Below are 5,000 nucleotides of genomic sequence, written 5' to 3'. Positions count from 1 at the left end.
CAACCCAGCTGTCTTTGCTATTTCAAGGGCCTCCTGCTGGCTACAGCCACATTTTCTCGAAGCTCACACAGGGTTACAGGCGACAAACGACCTCGCGACCGCAGCACAAGGCCAGCCAGTACAACACATCTATCTCTAACCTTCCGGCTCCTTCCACAACAACCTTGTTTCCAGACCCCGTTCTCATCACTTCCGGCACCGAGTACGACCAATCGTCGTATCCCGTAGCGTAAGACCCACCCTCTTGGGAGGAAGGACAGCCAATCAAGCTGCTATTTCCGCCTGTGTCTCGTATGCACGAATGCCAATCTTTCTGGGACATCGCCCTAGTCCCGCCCCATGCCCGTTACGGAAGCCGTCAGGCCGTCTGAGCCCTTTCACCCCCGGCATCGCATTTCCTCTCCGACGTGACGTAAGCGGCCCCTGCCGCTCTGCGGGGCGGGCCAATGGCGGTGGCGGATACGGCGAGCCAATGGGCGGGAGCCTCTCATGCGGCCGGCGCCCGCCGCAGCCACCGCTGGGTCCTGGAGCCAGAGGCCGCCCGCGACAGAGCGCGATGGACCGAGGGCCCCAGCCGGGGAGGCGCCGCGGCGGAGTCCGCGGCCAGACGCCCCCGCAGTAGCGTCCGCGCGAGCGCCGCGGCCCCGCGTGAGCTTCTGCACGCCGAGGGCGGGCTTGTATCCCGCCGGCCCCGCACTCGCCGCAGCCTCCAGTCCGCGCGCCGACGCCGCCTTCCCGCCCGGGCCGCGCGGCCCGGGAAACGCGGCCGCGGGCTGCATGGGCAGCGCCCGCGCCCGGCCGCCGTTCCGCCGCGGAGCCGCGTCGCCCTCGCAGCCGGGTGAGAAGCGCCGAGGACCTGGGGGTGGTGGTCGGTGCGGGCGTCGGGCGTTCCTGCGGCCTTGCGGCCTGCAGGCCTCCTCCGCTGCCCGAAGCCGCGGGTGCCCCGGGGCGGGCCGTGCGCCGCGAGAGGCTGGTCGGTGGGCCGCGGGAGTCCTGCGAGCGGCCATGAGGGGCTGAGGGCGGGCTCCCAGGCGAGCCTCGGGCCGTCCCCGGGGTCGGGCGGCCGTGAGAGCCTCAGGAAGGGCTCCGCGGCGGGCTGGGGCGGCCGTGGGGATCTAGGGCGGGCCTTGACCAAAGGGCGATGGTGCGTTAGTGGGTCCCGGGACGCTATGAGGACGACGGCGGGCTCCCGGGGGTCCCTGGGGTCCTCAGTGGCGCGGGGCGCCGACCTCTGACCCTCGGGAGGGGCGCCGTCGCCGGGCTGGTGGTAGTTGTTATTCCCAGCGTCCCTATTATTATCGTGTTTTGAAATGGGAGCAGGCGGCCCTCGGGCTGCGAGCCGAGCCGGAGGGGGCGGGCGAGCCGGGGACCTGGAGCTGCGGGGTGCGGAGGCGCGCAGGCCCGAGTGGGGGTAGGAATGCGGGGCGGCGGGGGGCGTCTGGGGGAGGGGAAGGCGGGACTGGGGGGAGAGTAGGAGGAAAGCGGTGTAGGCGACGGCTGCAGGAGCAGCCTTTGGCCTCAAGGAACAATGTGAGACGTTGCCTGAAATGTTAATTTCCGTTCCTCATTTCATCATCCCCTGGCAAGGCGGTAGCTGAGGGGGGGCGGTGAGAGTGTGTGTGTGCATGTATGTGTGTGTGCGCGCGCCCGCGTGTGTGTGTACGTGTGTGCAGGGTTGGCCCTGCCACATGGATCCAGCCCCCTCACAGACGGATGTGCGGTTCAGTTCTTATGTATATCCTATGTATGTGGCTTGGCGTGTAGTCTAATTTTTTTCCTCAAGGCCTTGTCTAGCATAAGCTTGGAAGACTGGTGAAGGTTAAACTGGTTCACAGTCAGGCGTGTGCTCTGAAATCTGGTTACATGTGCAGTGTTCATGTTTCATAGTAGTTTTCTGCGGTCATGAGAAGTTTTACCTCCACTTGAGAGAAATGGGTAGTTTTACAGATTTTCCGGTAGAAAAAAAAATCAGGCTTTGTACCTATTTGGTGAGTTTTCTGTGATCCTTTGAACACTATCCCTAACGTTCCGCTCAACTGAATAAAAGCACACAATTGTACCTAAAATCTTCCTTGGGCTATTGGGTCGGCTATGGGGGAGGAGAAGACTTAACTGAGCAAAGACTGTAGGTGATAATGGGTTGTGGGAAAAGCTATCGAAACAGTTACTGTGTTTGCTGTGTGAGGTCCTAGTCAGTGGTATAATTTGGGTAGTTCCATGGTAGAGTTTCCGAGAATGGTACTTGTTGCCCTGAGACAGACAGACAGACCTTCCTTCCTTCCTTCCTTCCTTCCTTCCTTCCTTCCTTCCTTCCTTCCTTCCTTCCTTCTCTCTTTCTCTCTCTCTCTTTCTTTCTTTCTTTCTTTCTTTCTTTCTTTCTTTCTTTCTTTCTTTCTTTCTTTCTTTCTTTCTTTAACACTGGCTGGTCTAAAGACCTAGAGTTCTGTTTGTGTATTTTGAAATGATTGCACAAATACCCCGATGTCACTTTGCAGCTATAGTTAAAACGGAAAAATGCCGTGCTTAGCTTTGATTGTGACCCTTGAATTGGATCTCCGTATAGCTGGTGTTTCCTCCCCCACTCTCCATTCAGCTGTTGTTCTCCTTTCTGTAGTTTCACGCTTAAGAGCAGGATCCCGTGTGATAGGCTGGCCATCCTGAATGGAATGGGATGGGAGGGAACAAAGGCCAAGTTGCTATGACATTTTTCTCTTCTTTGTGCTTGCCTCGTGCATTCCTTGAAAAGCAACCCAAAGGATACTGCTAAATTTGACCTTAACTTGATTCTTTCAGGAGTTTCTTTTTCTTGTCGTCTTTTTTGACTTCTTGTGGTAAACAATATACAACAAAATTTACCAGAAGTTCCCTAAAAGTGCCACCTAGTTTAGAATTCCTCACTTACCTCTAACTTTCTACTAGCCTTTGAGCTTGCATTTTTCTGTGATGCTTTTCTCTAGATAGCCATGTTAATCATGCTGCTCTGTCAGAGCCTTTCATCTCACTAAACCAGATGGGCTCCTGATGACTAGTGGCTGTCATGTTAGCTATAATTACAGTGTTGGGTCAGTGACAAGAAGAACTTTCTACAAATAGAGTTAAAGCAACTATGCTGTATGGATTTAAGAATTTTTTTTCCAGAAGCTTTGTGTGTGTGCCTTGGGTACCTGAGTTCATCACATGTAAGAGGAGTGTTGTTTTGCATATTGGCAGTGAGCCCATCATCAATTAAATAACATAATTAGAAAGCATCAGTAAATGCTGGTTCAGAGAATAATCTGCATTTGTTGCCAAAATAAGTGTTTTGATCTGTCCATTACCAGATGTAAGTCCCTTCATCCCTCAAATAGCAAGTGTAATGGATGAGCTTCTCGTAATAGCAAGATACTTGCTAGTTAATAGGTGAGAATGGTGATGTATGGCTGTCTGCCTGCACACTGGGCGGTTTATTACGGCTGCTTAGGCGGTGCTCTGAGTCTGAGCATGGCCCTTGTGATAACTTTAAACAAAAATCGAATGAACTCACATCACTAGGAGTTATTGTCTTGAAATGTTTTCAGTATGTGTTCTCATTTGAATTTCAAATGGAATTTCTGTCCAATTCAGCTTTCTCAGTTTTGTCTTAAAGCTACATGAAAGAGGGTGTCAGTCCTCAGCCCCGGAACTCAGGCCGTTGGATAATTGGCATGGAAAACCTTTTAGGCTTAGAAAATGATCTGCTTCAGTGACTGCTTCATTAGTTCCTATAGATATTTTTATTCTTAAGTGGCTTGTTTGTTTGGTGGATATTTGTGGTACCTCTTAAGCTAAGCTAAAATTCCACTTTGTGTTTAAATGTCAGTTTTTACTATTCTGTATTTTTAAAATTATTATTTAATTATCCTGTTCAGTTTTTCTTATAGTTCATTTTTAAACACACTAAAAACACCTTTCTGGTACTGTCTCAAGTAGCCCACATGGCCTTGAACTTCTATGCTTGAGACGAAAACCTTGGCATTCTGGTCCTCCCATCAACACCAAATGCTAAGATGTCACAGGATGTGCTCTCACCCAGGCTTCCTGAACATCAGCTCCCTCAAATAGCGTTTAAAAACATGGTAGAACTACAAATACTGTTTTTATGGTAAGCATAGAAATGGCTGTTGTGAGCTGGCTCATTCTTAACAGTACCAGTGCTGGAGGGGGGGTGGTCAGGAGAGTGTGGAGTTCAAGGTCATGGCTGTCTACATAGCAAGTTACAGGCTGCTGTGAACTCCAGATTTTGTCTCAGGACCAAAACTAGGGCTGACGAGATGGCTCATCCCGGAAAGGGCTTGCTGCTAAGCCTGATGACCTGACTTTGATCCCCAGATCCTACATTGTATCGAAAACTGATTCCCTCAAGTTGTCCTTTGACTTTTGTTTGCTTTCAATGGCACAGGGCCACAAGATAGATAAGTAAATATTCCAAACAAAACAAAGAAACAAAAACACCCAAACCAACCAAGAAACCCAAGCCTTTAATACGCCCGCCCCACCCCCAACAAAGAAACCCAGCAACTGCAAAAGATACAACCTAACTTTGATTCTCTGACAAGCTTCTGTTAAGATTCTTGTTAAGAATAGAAACCATGCCTTTTGATTTCTAGATTGGATATCAGAAATATATTATACTTGGGCTTTGCTGTCTGACGTGCTTGTCTGCTGATAAGGAAGCGTACACTAGGGTCTCATACTGCCCTCTCCTTTATGTTTTAGTTCGGTTCCTCTTAATGGCATGTCTCCCTTTTCCTCCTTTTTCTTTTTTAAATAAAAATGAGTTATTTATTATTTTATGTGCATTGGTGTTTTGTCTGCCTGCATGTCTGTATGGGGTGTCATATCCCTGGAACTGGAGTTATAGATATTTGTGAGCTGCCTCTGGATGCTGAGAATTGAACCCTGATCATCAAGAAACCTGCATTTTTTATTGTTGAGCCATCTTTCCAACCCTATTCTCTTTCCCCTCCCCTCCCCTCCCCTCC

The 5,000-nt window shown here is 50.7% G+C and overlaps 1 protein-coding gene across 2 annotated transcripts in view; it reads left to right on the top strand.

Moving 5' to 3' along the window:
• Nucleotides 1-810: 810 nt before the first annotated feature.
• Ankrd11 (ankyrin repeat domain 11) overlaps nucleotides 811-5,000 on the top strand; it is a 148,778-nt gene continuing 144,588 nt past the window's right edge. Inside the window, exon 1 of one of the 2 annotated variants that reach the window (XM_028752432.1) lies at nucleotides 811-838. The gene's annotated coding sequence lies outside the window, so the exon portion shown is untranslated. Of the gene's footprint in view, nucleotides 839-1,512; nucleotides 1,531-5,000 lie in introns of those variants that run through there. The other variant, XM_028752438.1, reaches the window with a different exon arrangement.

This window comes from Grammomys surdaster, unplaced genomic scaffold (genome assembly GCF_004785775.1).
Source record: "Grammomys surdaster isolate TR1022 unplaced genomic scaffold, NIH_TR_1.0 128, whole genome shotgun sequence".
In the NCBI taxonomy this organism is placed as follows: Eukaryota; Metazoa; Chordata; class Mammalia; order Rodentia; family Muridae; genus Grammomys; species Grammomys surdaster.
Note: the sequence above shows the minus strand (reverse complement) of the source record. Positions and strands in the feature narration are given on the sequence as shown.